Source organism: Heterocephalus glaber, unplaced genomic scaffold (genome assembly GCF_053883595.1).
Source record: "Heterocephalus glaber isolate CG9 unplaced genomic scaffold, H.glaber_assembly_v1.0 deba00001545, whole genome shotgun sequence".
Lineage (NCBI taxonomy): Eukaryota > Metazoa > Chordata > Mammalia > Rodentia > Bathyergidae > Heterocephalus > Heterocephalus glaber.
In genome coordinates, this window is record NW_028258338.1 from 667,598 (window position 1) to 691,160 (window position 23,563).

Consider the following 23,563-nt stretch of genomic DNA (forward strand, 5'->3'; position numbering starts at 1 on the left):
CTGGTGGTTTCTCTTGCTGTGCAGAAGCTTTTTAATAGGAAGAGATCCCATTTGTTGATTGTTTGTGCTAGTTTCCGGGCAACTGAGATTTTGTTCATAAAATCTTTTCCTACACCGATGTCTGCAAGGGTTCTACCTAACCTCTGTTCCAACCGGTTCAGAGTTTCTATTTTAATATTTAGATCTTTAATCCATTTTGATTTTAGTTTAGTGCATGGTGAGAGATACAGGTCTAGTTTTAATCTTTGGCAAGTTGAAGCCCAATTTTTCCAGCACCATTTATGAAAGAGGCTATCTTTCCTCCAGTGAGGGTGTTTGGCTCCTTTGTTGAAGATGAGATGGCTGAGTGTGTCTGGCGTTGTTTCTGCATCTTCTAATCTGTTCCACTGGTCCTCAAGTCTGTTTCTTTGCCAGTACCATGCTGTTTTTATCACAGTAGCTTTGTAGTATAGTTGCAGGTTGGGGATTGTGATACCCCTTGCCATGTCTCTGTTACCTAGAATTGCTTTTGCTATTCTGGGTCTCTTCTTGTTCTAAATGAATTTCTGGATTGTTTTCTCAAGGTCTATGAAGTATGCTGCTGGGATCTCAATTGGAATTGCATTAAATCTATATAGCAGTTTTGGAAGTATGGCCATTTTCACTATATTAATCCTTCCTACCCAGGAGCAGGGGATGTCTGTCCATTTTCTGATATCATCTTCAATCTCTCTTTTCAGAGTGCCATAGTTTTCAGAGAAGAGGTCTTTGATTTCTTTCATTAGGATGATTCCTAGGCATTTCAGTTTTTTGGATGCTATTGTGAAAGGAATTATTTGCCCTATTTCTCTCTCAGTGAGTCTGTCATTGGTGTAGAGGAAAGCTATTGATTTTTGTGTGTTAACCTTGTAACCAGTTACTTGACTGAATTTGGTTATTAAGTCTAGAAGACTTTTGGTGGAGTTCTTGTGGTCTTCTGTATAGAGTATCATGTCATCTGCAAATAATGACAATTTGACTTCTTCATTTCCTATCTTTATTCCTTTTATTTCTTTCTCTTGTCTAATTGCCATGGCTGATGTTTCCAGAACTATATTGAACAAGAGTGGTGCTAGTGGACATCCTTGTCTTGTTCCTGATTTTAGTGTGAAGGATTTCAGTTTTTGACCATTTAGTATGATATTGGCTGTTGGTTTTTCATAGATGACTTCTATCAGTTTGAGGTAGAGACCATCTATTCCAATTTTTTGTAGGGTTTTTATCATAAATGCGTTTTGGATTTTGTCAAATGCTTTTTCTGCATCTATGGAGATAATCATATGGTTTTTGTCCTTGGCTCTATTGAGATACTGTATTACATTGATTGATTTTCATATATTGAACCATCCCTGCATCCCTGGGATGAATCCCACTTGATCAGGGTGTATGATCTTCTTGATGATCTTCTGCATTCTGTTTGCCAGTATCTTATTAAGGATTTTTGCATCTATGTTCATTAGTGAGATTGGCCTATAGTTCTCTTTTTCAGTTGGGTCTTTGTCTGCTTTGGGGATCAAGGTGATGCTTGCTTCCAGGAATGAATTTGGGAGTATTGCTTCCCTTTCACTTTCATTGAAGAGTTTAAACAGTAGTGGCAGCAGTTCCTCTCTAAATGTCTTGTAGAATTCAGCAGTGAAGCCATCAGGGCCCAGGCTTTTCTTAGTTGATAAGTTTTTAATTACATTTTCAATTTCATTGGTTGATATTGGGTTGTTCAGAATTTTTCAGTCTTCTTCGTTCAACTTTGGTAATTCATATGTATCTAGGAATCTGTCCATTTCTTCTGTGTTGGCCATCTTATTGGCATATAGGTTCTGGAAGTAGGTGTTGATGATCCTCTGTATTTCTGCTGGGTCTGTTGTAATTTCACCCTTTTCATTTCTAATTGCATGGATTTGGGCCTTTTCTTTCTGTTTTCTGACAAGGTTGGGTAAAGGTTTGTCAATTTTGTTGATTCTTTCAAAGAACCAACTCTTGGCTTCATTGATTTTTTGTATTGTTCTCTTAGTCTCCATTGCATTGATTTCTCCTCTGATCTTTATAATTTCCTCCCTTGTGTGAGCTTTGGGGTTGTCCTGCTCTTCTTTTTCTAGAAGCTTGAGGTTCAGCATCAGGTTATTTAATTGGGCTCGCTCTTTTTTCCTAATATGCATCTTCACTGCTATGAATTTCCCTCATAAGACTGCTTTCATTGTGTCCCATAGATTCCGATATGTTGTATTGTCATTGTCATTTAATTGAAGGAACTGTCTGATTTCTTCTTTAATTTCCTCTGTGACCCATTGGTTATTCAGAAGTGTGTTGTTCAATTTCAAAGTGCTTATGAAATTTTTTGAGTTTCTTTTGCTATGGATCTCCAATTTCATCGCACTATGGTCTGATAATATACAGGGGATAACTTCAATTCCTTTGCACTTACTTAAACATGTTGTGTGTGTGAGTATGTGCTCTATTTTTGAGAATGACCCATGTGCAGCTGAGAAGAATGTGTATTCTGATTTTGTGGGGTGGAAGACTCTGTAAACATCTATTAAGTTCATTTGTTCAAGAGTTTGATTGAGTTGTAGTATTTCATTCCTTATTTTTAGTCTAGTTGATCTATCTATTTGTGACAGTGGGGTGTTGAGGTTCCCCCACTACAATTGTATTAGTGCATATATGACTTTTCATGTCCGTTACTATTTGTTTTATATAGTTGAGTCCACTAGTGTTTGGTGCATAGATATTTATGATTGTCATCTCTTCCTCTTGGAAGATTGTCATCTTCTTCCCTTTACCAGGATGTAGTGTCCTTCTTCGTCTCTCTTAATCAGTGTTGGTTTGAAATCTACTTGATCTGCCAAGAGGATAGCTACTCCTGCTTTTTCTCGGGTTCCTGTCCCATGCAGTATTGTTTTCCACCCTTTAACTTTCAGTCTATGAGTTTCCTTTTGAATTAAGTGTGTTTCTTGTATGCAGCATATTGTTGGATTTTTCTTCTTGACCCATTCTGCCAGTCTGTTTCTTTTGATTGGTGAATTGAGACCATTAACGTTGATGGTTATAACTGAAACGTATTGACTTGTCATTGCCATGGCTTTTTCTTTTTGTTGGGTTCTCCCCCTTTACATTTAATTTCTTGTCATGCCAGATGGGTTCATTCTGCTTTGCTTCCTGGGGTTGTGATCCTCAATGTCTGTTCCTAGGCTATTGTGTAAAATTCTTTGGAGTGCTGGTTTGGTATTCACGAAGTTCCTAAGGTGCTCTTTGTCATGAAAGTATCTTATTTCTCCATCCATTTTGAAAGATAGTTTTGCAGGGTACATCAATCTGGGTTGGAGGCTGTTTTCTTTTAGGGCTTGCAATATGTCACTCCAAGCTCTTCTTGCCTTGATGGTTTGTGTTGAGAAGTCTGCTGTGATTCTGATGGGCTTTCCTTTGTATGTGATTTGTTTCTTTTCTCTGACTGCTTGGAGAACTTTGTTCTTCTGTTGTGTTTCTGGAATCTTAACAATTATATGCCTATGTGTAGATTTTTTTTTGATCAAGGCTATTTGGAGTCCTATATGCCTCACTTATCTGTAGGTCAAGCTCTTTTCCCCTGCTTGGGAAGTTTTCTGCCATTATTTCTGTGAAGAGATTTTTTATGTCATCTGCACTCTCTCCTGTTTCTTCATTGAGCCCAATCAGTCTTATGTTATTTTTCTTTGCATCATCTAGCAGCTGCTGGATTGATTTCTCATGTTCCCTTATAATTTTGAAGCAATTTTTCTTTTCCTGGTCACTAATTGCAATCTTGTCTTCTATATCTGAAATTCTGTCCTCACATTGGCTCATTCTGCTGTGTAGACTTTCAATGGAGTTTTTCATCTCCTGGAAATCTATTTGCATCTGTTTTATATATTCCATTTGTTTCTTATGTTGGGATTCCATCATGTTCCTGAGCTCCTCTCTAGATTTATTAATCATGTCTGGCACTAGGGGCACAATTTCTCCTGTTATCTGAGAAATTATTTCTGATTTCATTTTTTCCAGATCCCCTTTTGTTGCCAGTTCATTGGGTCCAGGTGGTTGAGTATCAGAGTGTTCCATCTCATTTCCCTTTGGGGTTGCTGTAGGTGATCTGGAAGTCTGGTTTTGAGACTTATTTACGTGTTTTCTCATTTCGACTGGGGTGGGGGGCTGTTAGCACCTGCACGGATTACCTCCTCTGAGCTGGGAGAGGTGGGACAGGGGCCAGGAGCAGCGGTAGTGATGGTGACCCAAAAGCCCTTTCCTGTGGGCTGGGAGCAGCAGGAGGGATGGTGACCGGGACGCCCATTCCTCTGGACCAGGAGCAGTGGGATGGTGGCTCAGAAGCCCCTACCTCTGGGCCGGGAGCAGTGGGACTCAGTACCTTGGTCTGGTGTTCTGGTGTCCTCTGTGTCTTTGTAGTGTGGAACCAGGTGGCTGCCTGTCTGCAGTGGGGTGATTCGGCCTCTTGCCCATTTCTTGACTGGGTCTTCAATTTTAGGTGGTTTAATTTTTTTAGTTCTTCGTATATCCTAGTTATTAGTCCTTTGTCAGGAATAGCTGGCAAAATAAGTTTCCCATTCTGTAGGTTGTCTTTTCACTCTAATTGATTCTTTTGCTGTACAGAAGCTTTTTAATAGGATATAATCTCATTTGTTGGTTCTTGCTGTTATCTCTTGTGCAGGTGAGGTTCTGTTGAGAAAATCCTTTCCTGTGCGTGTGACTTCAAGTGTCTTATTTTATTTTCCAGTAGATTTAATGTTTCTTCTTTAATGTTTAGATCTTTGATCCATTTTGATTTTAATTTTGTGTATGGTGAGAAATAAGGGTCCCATTTCAATCTTCTGTAAACAGATAACCAGTTTTTGCAGCACCACTTGCTGAATAGCTATCTTTCCTCCCACCTACTTTTAGCCTCTTTGTCAAAGATCAAATAGCTGAGGGCTGGTGATTTAGCTCAGTGGTGCCACCCCGAGCCTCGAAAGTCTAAGGTCCTAAGTTCGATCCTTGGTACAAAAAAAAACCCCACAAAGATGAAATAGCTGAATGTGTCTGGAGATGTTTCTGTATCCTCTATTGTGTTGCATCGATCTACATATGTGTTTTTGTTCCAGTACCATACTGTTTTTATCATTATTGCTTTGTAGTATAGCTTGAAGTCAGGTATTGCAAGGCCTCCAGCTTTGCTCTTGTTGCCCAAAATTACTTTTGTTATTCTGGCTCTGTTCTGGTTCCATATAAATTTAAGGATTCTTTTCTCTAGTTCTATAAAGTATGCTGTTGTTATTTTAATTAGGACTGCATTGAATCTGCATAACAGTTTTGGAAGTATGGTCATTTTGACAATACTGGTTCTGCCTACCCAGGAGCAGGGGACTTCTTTCCATTATCTGATGTCCTCTTCAATCTCTCTTTTTTTCAGAATACTGTAGTTTTCTTGTAGAGATGTTTCGCTTCCTTGGTTGGGTTAATTCCTAAGTATTTCATTTTCTTGAAGCTACTATGTATGGTGCTGTTTTCATAATTTCTTTCTAAATCATGTTCATTATTGGTGTACATAAATGCTAATGAATTTGGGAGCACTTTATCCCTTTCAATTTTTTTGAAAAGCTTGAGGAGTACTGGTGATATAACATCCTTAAAAGGTTTTGTAGAATTTAACAGTGACTCTGTCAGGTCCTGGGCATTTTTTAGTTGGTAGATGCTTTATTACTATGTCAGTGTCATTGTTATTGGGTTATGCTTATTTATGTCTTCTTGGGTTAGCTTTGGTAATTTTTTGGTGGGGCTTTTGTTTTTTTGAGAAAAGATCTCACTGTGCAGTTCAAGCTGGCTTGAACTCACTGTTTAGTCCAGGCTATCCTCAAACTGCCAGTGATTCTCCTGCTTCAGCCTCCTGACTGCTGGGATTACACGCATGTATAAACATGCCTGGCTAGTTTTGGTGATTGGTATTTGTTTAGGAGTCTTTCCATTTCTTCAAAATTTGCTGATTTGTTGGAATATAATTTTTCTTTTTCCTTTTTTTTTGGTACTGGGGATTGAACTCAGGACCTTGTGCTTGCGATGCAAGCAGCAGAAGCACTGAGCTAAATCCCCAGCCCTGGAATATAATTTTTGAGGAAGGTCAATGATGTCATTCATATGCCCTTGCTGTGTCCTGCTTTCCTGTTAGCTAAGTGGCTATACTGGTAATCTTATTGGTTGATTATAGTTTGACCCGCATTGTACACACCTCCTGACTTTGCCCTATAAAACATTTTTGTAGAGATGACCTCACCAGCAACCTTCTCAGGACTTCTGTCTCTCAGAAGCTATTCCTAGTCACAATTCCTATGTCCCAATGAACCTTTCCTACTCTTCTAACTTCCTTTGTCCTTTGGAATTCATTCTTCAATTTCAGGAGATATTGAACTTGGCACATCTGACCACTAGCAGGTTGGGAGTTGTATTTTTCCTATATCAAAAGTACCATGTGCTGGGCTGGGGATTTAGCTCAGTGGTTCCAACGCCTGCCTAGCAAGCGCAAGGTCCAGAGTTTGATCCCTGGTACCAAAAAAAAAACCAAAAGTACCATGTGCTCCTGAAAAGAATGTGTACTCTGTTGTAGAGGGGTGAAATACTATTATGTCCATATTCAAGGGTGTGTTTCACCTGATATTTCTTTATTGATTTTTTGTTTACCTCTTTATGAAAGTAAGGTGTTAAAATCCCATACTGTGATTCTGTTAGTGTTTATTTGACCTTTTATGTTCAGTAGTTTTTTCAGAAGCTTGATGAAGATATGTGCTCCAGTATTTGGTGCATGTCTGATATTAGAATTGCTATCCCTGCTTGTTTTCAGGGTGCTCGTGCATGAAATGTTGTTTTCTGTCCTTCAATTTTTAGTCTATGAACATCTTTTTGGATCAGATGAGTTTCTTGAATGCAGCAGACTGTTGATTCTGTTTTTTTGATCCAGTCTGCCAATCTGTCTTTTATAATTAGAAAGTTGAGGCCATTAATATTTAGAGATATTGCTGAGATGTGTTGATTATTTACTGTCATTGCCTTCTTTTTCTTTTTGGTACTGGGGATCGAACTCAGGACCCTGCACCTTCTAGGCAGGCGCCGGAACCCCTGAGCTAAATCCCCAGAAAATCATTGCCTTCTTTATCTGTTTGTGAATCCTGTTTTTCTTTTCCTGACTTTTTGTCGCTGTTTATCAGTTGACCTTGGAGTTTTCATGTCCTCTGTTTTTAGCTGTGTCAGTTTCATTATTTTTGTCCAGAATATACTTAAGTATTTTCTCAAGTGCTGGTTTAGCATTCGTATCTTTTGAGCTGATGTTTTTCATGGAAATACCTTATTTCTCCATCTATTTTGAAGGCTAGCTTTGCTGGATAAGTTAATCTGGGTTGGAAGGTATTTGCTCTTAGGGCTTGAAATAATTCACTCCAAATTCTTCTGCCCTTTAGGGTTTGTGTTGACAAGTCCGCTGTGATTCTAAGTGGTTTGCCTTTATATGTAATTTTTTCGTTTTTTTCTCTGCCTACTTTTAAAATTCTGAGGGTTTTTTGTTTGCTTGTTTTGAGTTTTGTTGTTGTTGTTGTTGTTGTTGATCTGGTAATTCCATAAGGATATGCCTTGGTGAACTTCTTTTTCATATTTAGTGTTCTATAAGCATCACTTGTATTTCAAACTTTTGTTATATTTGGGAAATTTTCTTCTATGATTTCTATAAACATGTTAGAGAAACTCCAAATAGCCTTAGATTGGTCTTCTTATTGTCATCTAGTAGCTGCTGGGTGATGTTGTTCTCATTTCCTTTGTGCCTTCTTTGAGTACTTGATCATAATTCACTATTTTGCCCTTAATTTCAGACACTGTCTTCACATTTCTGCAATTTATGAGTTCTATACAGTTTTTTATTTCAGGTGTTTATTTCTGACATCCTTTCTAGGAGTCCATATCCTTGTTGAATCTGTCATTCTAGTTTTGAATTGTTTTGATTAGCTCCTCCAGTTTTTTACTTATTTCCCTGAAATTCACTGTAAGCATCTTGAGTGTAATTGCTTTCAACTTTTGGTTCATTTCCTCTTTTTTCCTCTATTTTCTTCATCCATTCTATAGACATTTTGTAGAGTTCCACTGCCTACTATTTGATTTCCTCTCCCTTCATGACCCCTTTCTCTGCCTTTGACTAGTTGGGAGACCTTAGCTGTTTTCTGTTGCCTTGCTTCTCCGTTCTCCTATGTGTACCTGTGTGTGTGTGTGTGTGTGTGTGTGTGTGTGTGTGTGTGTGTGTCTTTTCCCCCTCTTTTTTGAGGACAAGTTTTACTGAGCATTGAGGACTAGAACAGTGAGGTAAGTTTGTAGCTCATATGGAGATTTTTAGTAGCATGTTGCCTCCCCGTGAATAGTTTTCAACTTTGTATGTCCAGTGCTAGTATTTACTCCTTCTGTTATTTACTTTAAGTAGGACTTTGTCTCTATGTTTTGTTGAAAGAATTATTTGTGATTATAACAGCATCAATAGATTCTGTCATACAACATTTCTATATGATAGTTTTTGCAGTTACACTTCTCACTTTTCTCTGTCCTCTATGTACACTGTGATTTTTTATTATTTGTAGTTGTTCTGCCATGAGGTAGGTGAAGTAGAGGGAGGAGAATGGAGGTCGTTGGATGAGGAGTGTAAGGCATTAACAGGGAGGTTGGGGGGCAGTGATAGATGACAAAAGTTTGATGTGAGGGTCTGATTCTATTGGAGTACTTTTACTTGAGTTAAAGGGGTTATATTGAGAGATTTCAGAGGATATTTGTGAAGGCAAGGGTGAGATATGAGAAGAATGAGGTTTATTTTCATTGAGGAAAGTTATATGGTTGTCAGAACCTGCTGATAAGGGAGGACAATATCTAGGTAAGATATGGAAGAGCCAAAGGCTTAGAATAGGGATGATAGTAGAGAAGATAAGAGTGACTATGGGGGAGGTAAGTATGGGGAATTAAAAACTTGGAGGGAGGAGTTGATGTATTTGGAAGAAGAATAAAGAATTACGGTAATAGTATTGCTTTGGGGGTTTGCGGTGAAGAAACTAGATAGGGAGCTGACTTAGTTACTTTTCTCTAGTTGCTGAGACAAAATACCCAACACCCAAAGTTAAAGGGGGAAAGGTTTATTTATCTCACATTCTGTAGAGGTTTCAGTCCATAATCGGCTGGCTCCAAGGCAGGGTGGCATGGTAGACAGGCATTGCAGAGGAGAAACAGTTCACTGTGGGCAGAAGATAGCAAAGCAAGAAAGAGACAAGACAAGCCTCCTTCTGTCCCTTATATAGTATCCAGTCTACTGGGATTAGGGTGGTGTCAAGCCAATCAGTGAACTGATTTAGTAATCGCTCACCCTTAATGCTAGCACCTCTTAATCCTAGCATTGTACTATGAATCAGTCACATACTCTAGATTCACCCACCTCTGAAAAAGCCCCACCTATGTCTGCATGAGGCTTTGGGAGGACATCTACACACAAGCCGTACATAACAGGAGCTGAGATGATGAGTGAAACCTAGACACTAATTAAATCAGAGCCAATGGAAGAAAAACAATACACAAACATGAAAACCTAATAAGCACACCAAAAATCCTATAAAAGAACATAACATAACCCTGCATGACTAAATAAATCAAGGAACAAACACTGAACCAATAAGCTATCCAGTGGGAACACTGATTAAATATTCCAAGGAGACATTGTATATGTGATTCACATATAGCTTCTTTACCAAAGAATCTGAATTTTCATACCCCCAATAACTCCTCCAATCCTTCCATTGCAGTACTGAAACTCAGGCTCAGGACTTATTTCTGCCAGGTTACAGGCATTCTTACAGAGTCTGATCCAGTCTGAGTTCTTGGGTTAGGAACTGTTGCTCTCTTTCTGGGTGTAATGGTGGAAGTGGTAGACAGAGTCACTGGAACGAAATTGCCCATTGATTCAGGAGTATTCTATGCAATCACATCAGCTACCGTAGTAACAAGATCATCAGTTACAGTAGTATCTATGAGGGCAAGTTGAGAAACAACAAACCATGAAACCCCATTTTGGATCTCTCTTTAGCCTACAGAAAAAAATCCACAGTCATAGAGCAAGCATCATAATAGCTCAAGTATTGACCCACAGTCATTATCCACTAAATGTGATAGCTATGTCTCCTCTAATGGTTAAAAAAAAAAAAGCATTCAACAGCAATTTTATAGAATCAGTTGTCTAAAGCCCAGAGGACTGAGGATGGGATAATGCCGGGGAGGGGGGATTCTTTTTTTAAAGTCTTCTGTTATGTGGTATGCGAGGGAAGAAATAGAAGTGCAGCAAAGGATCTTAATGGTGGTAGAGATATGTTATATGTTTAGATGGGGATACAGGGAAAACTGGGTACAGAATTGGTAGTGAGAAATGGTAATGAGAAAAAATTCTATGACTAATATAAATACTAGAGAAAAAGTTAAAGGAAAACAAATGAGAGGGGGGAGAATAAAGAAAGTATAAGAAACTGGAGAAAGAAGGCACATGAAACAATATGGATAAAAATAGAAGTAATAAAAAGGGAAAGGAAGAATTCCCTTGTGCTTTATAAACTATATTGGAAGAAGAAGGCAGGAGAAAGAGAAACACATACACACACACATTCATAAAAGGAAAAAGGGGGAAATAATGGAAAGAAATGCAAAAAACAAACGAGGAAAACAGCAAAAAAAAGTTTTCTATTGTTTTGGACATGTGGTTCTTTTCCACAGCCTAAGATTAAAAAGCAGAGCTCAAGCCAAGATGTGTCTCTTCTCACACTAGAAATCTCAGGTGGCAGTCTACCTCCAAAATGGTGCTGCATGCAGACATCTGCATACATTGGGGACAAGGCACCATTGTGACCTTCTAGTACTTCATAATTTAGGCTGAACCTGGCCTCCAACTGTAGGAGCTGGATCTGTGTTCACCAACTCAAGCCCCTCAGCAAGACTACCCCTAGCCTCTTCTCCAACTGCTGGCTATCTCTCATGGCTCTCCTTCCCTTATCCATTCTGGGAACTTGACAGTGTGAAGTGTGGCTTGGAGCCAAAGAGCTGCTCTGATTCCCAGGTTTGAACACTGAGCCTTTCTCTACAGTTGTGTACACACCAGCTGTTGTTCTGCAGTTGTGGTGGCAGGCACTGGACCAAGGTCACTCACCAACTGTTGAATGTGGAAGGCCACTCTGGAAGCAGTATCGCACATTTCCTTTGCACTTTCCAACTGCTGCTGATTGTCTCAGTACCTTTGTGGTTCTCTGTGAGTGGAAGTTTTTAGTTTCATTTTGTCTCCCAGTTGATGGCTGGTTAGCCACTCTCAGCTGCATGCAACAACCAGAGGTTCCCCTCTCTCCTCCTCCATGTATTCTATTTCTTCTGTGTCATTTAATCCTTTTTTTCTCTTCTCTTTTGTCAGTTCCGTTGTGGTTCCTGGGTAACCTCTTCTCACTTTGATTTCTCTCCAAGTTACTGTTTTCCAGACTCTAGACACCTTGTCCTGGAGAAGCTCAGTTGTTGGCACTCACTGATCCACCATTATTTCTCTTCTAACAGTTTGGTCCTAATATTCATTACTACTTTTAATTTACACCACCAGCTTTTCTGTCACATCATCCTTATTCATGATTCTTGTATTTTGCCAAGTATCTCTGTAGTTTGGAGAATGGCATTGTAATTTCTCAAGGTTATTTGGGTATGTAATTTTTTATTCTTTGGTTATTTGACCTTTCATTTACATTCATAAATGAAAAATAACATGGCTGGGAAAAGGTTAACCATTTCTTCCCTTCTATATATTTTTTCTTTTGTCTTCTTCGAGTTAATACTTCAAAAGAGAAGTCTCAGGCTGGTCTAATTTATTTTTTACTCCTTTTTCATCCTAAGTGCTCATAGGTAGCATTCTTTGTCCTTCAAGTGAAATACTTGGGGTACATCTTTTATATGTCTTTTTCTAGATCTTTTATTTCCTCATATGAAAACAGTTCTTTAAAAATAACCTTTCTTCTGGCCGAGTGTGGTGACACACACCTGTAATCCCAGCACTCAGGAGGCTGAGGAAAAAGGATCACTGAGTTCAAGGCCAGCCTGAACTGCATAGTGATACCTTGTCTCAAACCGCCCCTCCAATAAATAAATAACATTTCTCCTTATTAATACTTATAAAAATACAGAAAATTAGAAAGAAAATTTAAAATAGTTTTTATCTCACTTCTAAAAACCTTCAGAGTTTTCTAGACATTTTTTCTATGTAAACATGTATGCAAGCACAGTTTTTAGTATTTTGTCAGACTTGGATCATACCAGCTTTTTAAAAAATCCTCTTAAGTTGAGGTATATGGGAAATGTATACTTTAATGCATCCTAATTGTAAATGTGCTGCTTCATGAATTTTCACATATGTATAGCTTCATGAAATGTACATGAAGATGTAGAATACTTCCAGGCCCTTGGAAGAGTCACTGAAATTCATCTGTATGGTTGTATGTATCAGTAGTTTGTTTCATTTGCGTCAGTTATTCCATTGTACAATATACCACAATTTAGTTGTTCATTCTCCCATTATTGTACATTATAATTGGTTGTAATTTTTCATTCTTGTGGATAAAGCTGCAGTCAGGTTTCCTGTATATTTTCTAGTAGACATATGCACACATTTATTTTATGTTTGTTACTAGGAATGGGATTGCTGTGTCACAGCATAAGGGTATTTTTAGCTATACTACACAATGTCACAGTTTTTTAAAGCAGTTGTACAAAAATACATTTCCACCAATATATGAAATTTCCATTCACATCTTTTAACACTTAATACTGTCATTCGTTTAATTTTATTCATTGTATTAGATATGATGTGATATATATTATTAGAGAGTCATGTACTTTCTTTTGTGAAATGCCTATTCATATTCTTTGTTAGGTTGTCTTTTTTAAAAGTGTGTTTTAATCTTGAACAGTTGTTCAGCCTATCTTTGTCTTTTTTGCTTTGGTTTGTTTTATTTGGGGGGGATGTTGGGGTTTGAGTCCAGGGCTTGGTGCACACTAGGCACTTACCAACCACTCAGCTACTCCCCTAGCTACACTTTTTCTTTCTTAATGATGTTAAAAAAGCAGAAACCAGTTTGCATGCGTGTGTGTGTGTGTGTGTGTGTGTGTGTGTGTGTGTGTTATTGGGTATTGAACCCAGGGCCTTTGTACTGAGCTACATTCCCAGCTCTGTTTTTGATACATGGTCTCGCTAAGTTGCCCATGCTCAACCTGGATCCTCTTGCATCAACCTCCCAGAGAGCTGGGATTACAGGTTTATGCTACCATACATGGCCTCAGTTTTTTATAAAATGTCTCTTGTTTGAATTTGTCTGGAGTTTTCTCATAATTGAATTTGTATCATCCATTTTTGGCATGAGTAATGCTTAAGTGATATTGTGTTTAGTGTATCATATTAGGAGGAATGCCAGTTTATCCCAATATTGGTGACATTTACGTTTTGGTTTTTTTTTACATTTACTTTTATTATGTGATTCTAATAGGGTCTTTCAGGAAGGCTTCTTCATTTTAAGTGCTATTTTTGTCTTTATAGTATATTTATAGTTTATGAGTTATTTAAGGGATATAGTTTGAGAGTATGTAATATCCAGCTATGATTTTCCAACTTCATCATTCTTCCTTGTATTAATTTGCTGGCTTTTTTCTCTTCTGTATTTATTTCTATCAGAATAGACTCATAAACATCTTGTTACTAGGTTATGTTATCATAATTTATTATAATAGTTAAAATGCCTTGGACTTGGGGGTCTATTCAAGATGGCACTAAAAGTTGTCATTATTCTTAACATTTTTTCCCTTTACTTTTCCTGCCCCAACCCTGGATTCACGCCACTGTTCTTAGTGGGTAATGTGATTTAGAAAAACAACAACAACAAACTGGGTATTGGGTATATTAGTTCTACTTGAGAATTCTTGATTTTAGGGTTCTTAGAAGACTAGATATGAAATATGTGTACATGTTTGCATGTGTATTTATTCATATTTATACAGCTAGTCCAATTTGCTTTCTTTTTTAATGAAACTCCTTTTTTCTGGCAACTTGACCAAGATTAAACAGAACTCCCATCATTAGAGATCGTACACCAGCAGGATGAAACTGAAAAATAATCCATTAGTGACTGTAATCAAACAGGAAAGGTGATGGGGCACTAAAAAGAAACCTATCCTATATCTTGCTCATTATCTAGTGTTTTCTAATGTGTACCTAAAGCATCTATTTTTAAAAAATTATATTTTAATTGCCATACGTTTGCTATTCATAATATCTACAATCATCTTAAGGCATTGGTACATATACACATTATATCTTAATCATTTTTATTTCCCCTTTCCCTCCAATCCTCAAATCTCCACAAAATCTCCCTTCCGGTTTTCTATCATCTTTTTTTTTTTGAGACAGGGTCCTGCTGTCTAATTCAGGGTGGCCTTGAACTCACTATGTAGCCCAGGCTGGCCTAAAACTCATAGCGATCCTCCTGCCTTAGCTTCCCAAATGTTGGGATTACAGGCATGTGCCACCATGCGTGGTGCTCTTTATTTATATTTTGTGTTTCTCATTTAAGAGAAACTATGCAATGCTTAGCCTTCTGTGTCTGATGTATTTTACTTAGCATTATAGTCACAAGGTGCATCCACTTTCCTACAAATGACTCAGGTTTATCCATCTTTATGGCTGAGTTGTACTCCATTATGTATATATACCACATTTTCTTTGTCCATTCGTTTGTTGATGGGCATATAGACCACTTCCAAAATTTAACTATTGCAAATTATGCTGCCATAAACATGGATCTGCATGCATTGCTATAATATGATGCCTTTAATTCTTTCAGGAAGATACACAGAAAAGGTATATCTGGGTCAAATGGAAATTCTGTTTTTAGTTTTTTAAAGAATCTCTATACTGATTTTCATAATGGTCATACTAGATTACATTCCCACCAGCAGTATGGAAGGGTTCCTTTTTCCCTACAACCTCACCAGCATTTATTGTTTTTTGAGTTCTTCATGATAGCCATTCTTTCTGGAATAAGATGGAATCTCAGTGTTGTTTTGATTTGCATTTCTCTAATGGCTAAAGATGAACATTGTTTCATGTATTTACTGGCCATTTATATTTCTTCTTTTGAGAAGTGTCTGTTTAATTCAATTGCCCAGTTTTGTTTGGGTCTTTTATTTTGGTGGTCTCATTTTTTTTTTTTTAGTTCTGTTATGTTCTAGATATTAGTCTTCTGTTCAAGGAGTAGTTGGCAAAGATTTTCTCCCATTGTTTAGGCTGTCTCTCCACTCTGTTGGTTACTTCTTTTGCTGTGTAAGAGCTTTTTAATTTAATATTATACCACTTGTTGATTTGGGGTATTATTTCTTGTGCAACTGGGGTTCTGTTCAGAAACTTGCCTATGCCTGTGTCTTCAAGAGTTTTACCCATTTTATCTTCCAGCAGATTTAGTGTTTCTGTTCTAATTCTAGGTCTTTGATTCATTTTTATTTTATTTTAGTAAAGAGTGAGAGATATGGGTCTAGATTCATTCTTCCACATGTGGGTAACCAGTTTTCTCAGTACCATTTTTTTGAGACAGAGTCTTGATATGTAGTTTATGCTGGTCTTGAACTCATTATGTATCCCAGGTTGGCCTCGACCTTGCGGCCATTCTCCTGCTTCAGCCTCCCTAGTACTGGGATCACAGGCACCACCAATGCTTAGCCATCATTTTTTAAAAGAGGCTATCTTTTCTTTAGCATATGGTTTTATCCCCTTTGTCAGAAATTACATAGCTGAAGATGTACAGGGTTGTTTCTGCATCCTCAATTCTGTTACACTGATTAACATGTCTATTTTTGTGCCAGTACTGTGCTTATTTTTTATCACTATAGCTTTGTAGTATAACTTGAAACCCAAGATTGTTGTGCCTCCTACTTTGTTCTTGTTCGTCAGGATTGTTTTGACTATTCTGGGTCTCTTCTGATTCCATATGAATTTTGTTTTTTTCCTAGTTCTGTGAACAGTGCTGATAGTATTTTGACTGGAATTGAATTAAATTTATATATCATTTTTTGGCAGTGTGGCCATTTTGATAGTGTTGGTTCTACCTATCCATGGACATGGGACGTGTTTCCATTTTCTAATGTCTTGCTCAGTCTCTTTTTTCAGAGTACTGTAATTTTTGTTGTAGATATCTTTCACTTCCTTAATTAGGTTAATTCCCAGATACTTAATTTGTTTTACATGCTATCTTCCACATTGGAAGGATTGGGAAATTGTTTTCTTGATTTTTTTTTTCTCAGTGTCTTTGTTAGTGTACTGGAAAACTGTTGATTTTTGTGTATTGATTTTGTATCCTGGCACTTTGCTAAATCTATTTGTTCTAAAAGTCTTAGAGCCAGGTGTGGTGGTGCACACCTGCAATCCTAGCACTCGGGAGGCTAAGGCAGGAGGATTGCTGGGAGTTCAAGGCCAGCCTGGGCTACATAATGAGTTCAGGGCCAGCCTCAGTCTACAAAGGGAGACACTGCCTCAAAAAGCAAAAACAAAAATGTCTTCTGTAGAGTTTTTTGGGTCTTCTTTGTAAAGGATCATGTCATCTGTGAATAAGGATAGTCTGACTTCTTTCTTTCTTGCCTTTTCATATCCCTTTTATTGTTTTCTCTTGCCTTGATTGCTCTTGCTAAAGTTCTGAGTACTACATTGAAGAGAAGTGGTGAGAATAAATACCCTTATCTTTTTCCTGGTTTTAGAGGGAACACTTTCAGTTTTTCCGCATTTAGTATGCTGTTAGCGGTGGGTTTGTTATAAATGGTTTTATTAATTTAAGGTCCTTCTAAATGTATTTTGTCACAATTTTTATCATGAATGCATATTAGTTTTTGTCAGACTTCTGTATCTACTGAGATGATCGTATGACTTGTATCCTTCTTCTGTTTATGTAATATGTTTATTGATTCACATATATTGACCTATCCTTGGATCCTTGGGATAAAGCCTACTTGGTCTAGATGTTTTTAATGATTTGTTGCATTTTCCTTGAGGCCATAATGTTAAGTGAAGTAATTCAGACACATAAGTTTAAATATAGCATAGTTTCTCTTATATAAAAACTTAATATATATACAAAACAAAATTAAAGACAGATAATAGGAAAAAAAGAGAGAAAAAAAGTATTGTAATCCACAAAGACAGTGTATCTAAAAGTGTACCCTGGCTTAATACAGTTGTCTTACACATTTTATATGTTCTTTGGCCAACAAGTCCAGTTTTTAATCTGTGTACAGTGGTACCTCAGTTCACAAACACTTTTGTTTGCCAACAGTTTGCTTCGCAAACAGAAATGTTTGGCAAAATTTTGTTTTTGTTTGCGAACTCTGCATTAGATGATGAACACGACTGCAGCCATCTTTCCTGCATGAACACGAGCATGGGCATCTTTTCCAGAATCATGGAACAAATTAAGTTCATAAACCAAGGTACCACTGTATATGATAATTAACTTTACAAGGCCTTATAAGATAAATTAATGATCCTCATGCTGGAAAAATAGAAGGGTATGAAGGGAAGGGGGACAATAATTGAAATGTGTTATGAACATGTTCCAATTCCCTGCAGTGAATGTAATCATTATGTACTACAAATATGTACTAATAAAAGTAAAAAAAAAGATGTGTACCTCTCCCCAAAATAATAATTTGCATAAGCACAACTTATTTAATTTTCTAATAACAGTTGGTTTTTCTTTTGTATTGTTTTGGGGTTTTTTTGAGACAGGGTCTCGCTGTGTAGTTCAGGTTGGCCTTGAACTCACTATGTAGCCCAGGCTGGCCTCCAACTCACAGTGATCCTCCTGTCTCTGTCTCCCAAGTGCTGGAATTGCAGGCATGAGCCACCACACCCGGCTCTAATAACAGCTGGTTTTAAGAAAAAGAAATATTTTGTTGTAAAGTGTTAATAGCTATGACTTACTTGGCCTGTTAATGAATTTTTCATATGGCTTAATGCTAATAGTTGTTTTTTTTTTCTTGTGGTACCATGGATCAAACTCGGGACCTTGCGCGTGTGAGGCAGGCAGCAGAACCACTGAACTAAATCCCCAGCCCTTAATGCTAATAGTTTTTAAAGATGCTAAAAGGCTTACTTACTACTGTGTCATAGATAAACTGCTATTATTTTACTGTCTGTTCTTTGCTTAAATTAAGTACTTAAAATGAGTTTCTTTACATTACTTAGTTTTGACAGAAAAGCCTTGCAAGGAAAAAAAGATTTTTGGGCTTTTCCCTGCCCAAATTTGTTATGTGTTCTTTTCTAGATATACAGTGCTTACCTGTATGTATGACACAGTTTGGGACACAAATATGACATAATATGAGTTTAAAACAACTGGTAACATATATGTGGGGTGGCATAATTTTGTAATATAAAAGTAATGCTTTTGAAATAAATTGATTATTTGTTAACAGTATAAACTTTGAGTAAAACATTTCTAATTAGAGACAGTTTGTTCTAAGAAAATATTTTTTAAAATTATAATACAGAGATAATGTCAGAATCTATTTAAAACAATAAAGCTTAGGATATTGATCTGTTTCAGTAAAATTTATAAGAAAACTGTAAAAAGAGGTTTTAAATTTGTCAAAATAATTTCTTGTATGCTCTACTGTCTTGTGAAGATTAAATATTGAAAAAATGATTTGTTGCATTGTTTGCAAGTATTTTGTTGAGGGTTTTTTGTTGAGTCCTTCTCTGGTTTTGCTATCACAGTAATGCTTTTAGGAATAAGATCAGCAGTGTTCTTTCCCTTCCTAATTTCATGGAAGAGTTTGAGGAGTACTGTTTTGGCATTAAATCTTCCCTGAAATTCTGATAAAATACTTCAGCGAATCCATTGGGTCCTGGGCTTTTCTTGGTTTGCAGGGTTGCTTTTTTTTTTTCTTTAATCACCTGTGATTGATTGTTTATTACTAGTCTGTTCAGGGTTTTTATATCTTCTTGGTTCAAATTTGGTAATTCATATGTATCTATGGATTTATGCGTTTCTTCTAAGTTCTCCCATTTATTAGAATATGTTTTCAAAATAGTTTCTTATACTCTGGATTTCAGCAGTGTTGTTGTGATTTTGCCTTTTTCATTTCTAATTGCATTGATGTGGGTCTTTTCTATCCTTTTTTATAAGTTTGGTTTAGGGTTTATCAATATTATATTTTTGTTTGAAGAAGAAACTGTTTGATTCATTGTTCATTTATTTTTTACTTTTCTAAGTCTCAAATTTGTCAATTTCCACTTTATCATAATTTCTTCCATTAGTTTCAAATTTGGATTGTTTCTATTTTTCTAAGACCTTGAGATGCATCATTTGGTTATTTATTTGGGATGACTACTGTTTTGATATGAGTGTTCACAAGTATAAAATTCCCTCTTATAATTACTTTAATAGTAAATAGGGAGGGATGGAGGGGTTGAAGGGAGAGCAGGGGAATGGAGAAAAAATAAGAACCAAGAGAGATTATGTAAAGGTGCAAATTTCCAATGGTGAATGTCATTATATTGTATACCTAAAATGTACCAATAAAAAGAATAGTATCCCATAGATTTTGGTATGGTGTGCTTCCACTATTGTTTGATTCTAAGAACTTTTTTATTTCTTCCCTGAATTCTTCTACGACTCATTGATTATTCAAGAATGTACTATTTAATCTCCATATGTGTGCATAGTTTTCTGATCTCTTTTGCTGTTGATTTCTAGTTTCATTCCATTATGATCTGATTGTAATTAATTAAGCGTGCTTTATGACTTAAGATATAATCTGTTTTGTTAAAAGGAATAAGGATAGGAAAAGAAGTTAAATTATCATTATTTGTGGATGACATGATACTTTACATAGAAGATCCCAAAAACTCCACCAAAAGACTTTTAGACTTAACAACCAAATTCAGTAGTGTAGCTGGATACAAAATCAACATACAAAAATCAATAGCATTTCTATATACAAATAAAAAACTCTGAGAGGGAAATTAGGGAAACCACACCTTCCACAATAGCATCGAAAAAAGTGAAATACCTAGGAATCAAACAAAGGAAGTAAAAAACCTTTACATTGAAAACTACAGTACTCTGAAAAAGTCAATCAAAGAGAATATCAGAAAATAGATATCCCTTGTTCTTGGGTAGAAAGAACCAATATAATGAAAATGACCATATTTCCAAAATTGTTATACAGATTTAATACAATCCCTATTAAAATTCATTTGGAACCAGAAGAGACCTAGAATAGCAAAGACAATTCTGGGCAACAAAGGCAAGGCAGGGGAAACACAATCCCTGACTTAAATTATACTACAAAGGTACTGTGATAAAAACAGCATGGTACTAGCAAAAAAATCCCCCAAAAAACAGACCTTATGATCAGTGGAACAGATTAGAAGATGCATAAACAACTCCACACACATTCTGCCACCTTATCTTTGACAAAGGAGCCAAACACGTTCAATGGAAGAAAGATAGCCTCTTTAATAAATGGTGCTGGGAAAACTGTCTTTCCACATGCTGAAGATTAAAACTAGACCCATATCTTTCACCATGCACTAAACTAAAATCAGAATGGATCAAACATCTAAATATTGGGGTTGGGGATTTAGCTCAATGGTTCCGCCACTTGCCTTGCAAGCACAAGGACCGAAGTTTGATCCTCGGTACCAAAAAAAAAAAAAAATCTAAATATTAAGACAGAAATGCTAAATCTGCTGGAATAAGATGGAAAACACAGAAGAAATGGATAGATTTCTAGATACATATAAATTACCAAAGTTGAACAAAGAAGACCTAAAAATTCTAAATGATGCAATATGAATCAATGAAATTGAAAATGTAATTAAAAACTTACCAACTAAGAAAAGCCCAGGTCCTGATGGCTTCACTGCTGAATTCTACAAGACATTTAGAGAGGAACTATTGCCACTACTGTTTAAAATCTTCAGTGAAATTGAAAGGGAAGCAATACTCCCAAATTCATTCCTGGAAGCAAGCATCACCTTGATCCCCAAAGCAGAGAAAGACCCAACCAAAAAAGAGAACTATAGACCAATCTCACTAATGAACATAGATGCAAAAATCCTTAGTAAGATACTCGCAAATAGAATGCAGAAGATCATCAAGAAGATCATACATCCTGACCAAGTGGGATTCATCCCAGGGATGCAGGGATGGTTCAACAAACCAAATCAATCAGTGTAATACACTATATCAATAGAGCCAAGGACAAAAACCATATGATCATCTCAATAGAGGCAGAAAAAGCATTTGAAAAAATTCACACATTTATGATAAAAACCCTACAAAAATTGGAATAGGTCTCTACCTCAATCTGCTAAAAGCCATCTATAAAAAACCAACAGCCAATATCATACTAAATGGTCAGAAACTGAAATCTTTCACACTAAAATCAGGAACAAGACAAGGATGTCCACTATCACCACTCCTGTTTAATATAGGTTTGGAAACATTAGCCACGGCAAGTAGACAAGAGCAAGAAATAAAAGGAATAAAGATGAGGAAATGAAGTCAAATTGTCATTATTTGCAGATGACATGATACTCTATATAGAAGACCCCAAGAACTCCACCAAAAGTCTTCTAGACTTAATAACCAAATCCAGTAGAGTAGCTGGATACAAGGTCAACACACAAAAATCAATAGCTTTCCTCTACATAAACAGTAGACTCACTGAGACAGAAATAGGGCAAACAATTTCTTTCATAATAGCATCCAAGAAACTGAAATACCTGGGAATCATCCTAACAAAAGAAATCAAAGACCTCGTCTCTGAAAACTATAGCACTCTGAAAAGAGATTGAAGATGATATGAGAGAATGGAAAGACATCCCCTTCTTCTGGGTAGGAAGGATCAACATAGTGAAAATGGCCATACTTCCAAAACTGCTATATAGATTCAATGCAATCCCAATTGAAATCCCAGCACCATAGTTCATGGACCTTGAGAAAACAATCCAAAAATTCATTTGGAACAAGAAGAGACCCAGAATAGCAAAAGCAATTCTAGGTAACAGACACATGGCAGGGGGTATCACAACCCCCAACTTGAAACTATACTACAAAGCTACTGTGAATAGGTAGAACTCTTGAAGAGATTGGTGTAGACATAGACTTTATGAACAAAACCCCGACCACACAGGAAATATCACAAAGAGTCAAACAGGAACACTGGGATCTCATGTTATTAAAAAGCTGTTGCACAGCAAAAGAAACTACCAACAGAGTGAAGAGACAACCCACAGTGTGGGAAAAATTTTTTACCAGTCCTCAAACAAAGAACTAATATCTAGAATATATAAAGAACTCAAAATTCAGACCTCCCAAAGTTAAAGACCCAATCCAAAAATGGGCGTCAGGAATGAATAGACACTTCACAAATGAAGAATTAGAAACGGCAAATAAATATATGAAAAAATGCTCAACATCACTGGTCATTGGAGAGATGCAAATTAAAATAACACTGAGATTGGGCCGGGGATTTAGCTCAGTGGTTCCGCCACCTGCCTCACAAGCACAAGGCCCCAAGTTCCATTCCCAGTACAAGAAAAGAAACAACAACACTGAGATTTTTGTCTCACTTCAGAAAGAATGGTTGCTATCAAGAAATCAACCAATAACAAATGCTGGAAGGGCTTTGGGGAGAAAGGAGCCCTTCTCCACTGTTGGTGGGAGTGTAGAGTGGTGCAACCACTGTCAAAATCAGTGTGGAAATTTCTCAAAAACCTAAAACTAGAGGTTTCATTTGAAACCTCATTCATCTATTCCCCTTCTTTGTATCTTCCTGAAAGAATTAAAAGCATCATACCACAGCAAAATATGCACACCCATGTTTATAGTAGCACAGTTTGTAATAGCTAAATCTTTGAAACAGTCCAAATGCCCATCAACTGATGAATGCATAAAGATGTGGGGTTTTTATATATACAATAGTGTACTACTCTACCATAAAGAAGGATATGCTTGAGACATTTCTAGCTAAATAGATACACCTTGAGCCCATACTCTTAAGTAAAATAAATCAGACACACGTGTGTAAATATCCCATTGTTTCTCTGGTGTGAAAACCCAAAAGTGAAAATAGGGACCAAAATGTATGATAGATATTGGGAAATGGGAAGAAAATGTTGAAATGAGAAGGGGAACAAGGGAGGGGGGAGAAGCAAAGGAGGGAAGGGACAAGAAAAAAAATAATAGAAGGGAAAAATGTCATCCAAGCTTTTGTAAACTTATTTACAAGGGGAGAGGGAGGGGAATGGGAAAAAAAGAATCAAGATGTATCATGTACAAGTACAAATGCCCTGTGATGAATATTATCATTATGTAAATTTAAAGTGTACCAATAAAAATGGAAAAACATTTAAAAAGATTTTTTTAAAAAGATATAATATATTTTGGAAAGATTTCCATATGCTGCTGAGAAAAGAGTA

At 36.7% G+C, this 23,563-nt stretch overlaps 1 protein-coding gene and 1 long non-coding RNA gene across 15 annotated transcripts in view; one reads left to right on the plus strand and one right to left on the minus strand.

The window, feature by feature from the left end:
• Positions 1-23,563, plus strand: part of Wnk3 (WNK lysine deficient protein kinase 3) — a 220,166-nt gene that overhangs the window by 112,153 nt on the left and 84,450 nt on the right. The gene's annotated exons all lie outside the window — the stretch shown is intronic.
• LOC147824402 (uncharacterized) overlaps positions 1-23,563 on the minus strand; it is a 153,952-nt gene that overhangs the window by 17,545 nt on the left and 112,844 nt on the right. The gene's annotated exons all lie outside the window — the stretch shown is intronic.